This window comes from Sinocyclocheilus anshuiensis, unplaced genomic scaffold, assembly GCF_001515605.1.
Source record: "Sinocyclocheilus anshuiensis isolate Anshui unplaced genomic scaffold, SAMN03320099.WGS_v1.1 scaffold3199, whole genome shotgun sequence".
In the NCBI taxonomy this organism is placed as follows: domain Eukaryota; kingdom Metazoa; phylum Chordata; class Actinopteri; order Cypriniformes; family Cyprinidae; genus Sinocyclocheilus; species Sinocyclocheilus anshuiensis.
Genome location: NW_015544133.1, coordinates 280,707 through 280,921, shown reverse-complemented (window position 1 = coordinate 280,921; position 215 = coordinate 280,707). Strand labels below are relative to the sequence as shown.

The window sequence follows — 215 nt, the reverse complement described above, 5'->3', positions numbered from 1 at the left end:
TTATATATATAGTGTGTGTGTGTGTGTGTGTGTGTGTGTGTGTGTGTGTGTGTGTGTGTGGTCCTTAGTATTTTTAAAATATAAGATTCAACATCTAGAGCCACAAACAAAACCTTGAGCGGCTACAGCCATGATCTAGAACTGTCACATACAGTGGGTACGGAAAGTATTCAGACCCCCTTCAATTTTTCACTCTTTGTTATATTGCAGCCATT

The 215-nt window shown here is 39.1% G+C and overlaps 1 protein-coding gene across 1 annotated transcript in view; it reads left to right on the top strand.

The window, feature by feature from the left end:
- LOC107694902 (protein kinase C alpha type-like) overlaps window positions 1-215 on the top strand; it is a 121,730-nt gene that overhangs the window by 112,083 nt on the left and 9,432 nt on the right. The gene's annotated exons all lie outside the window — the stretch shown is intronic.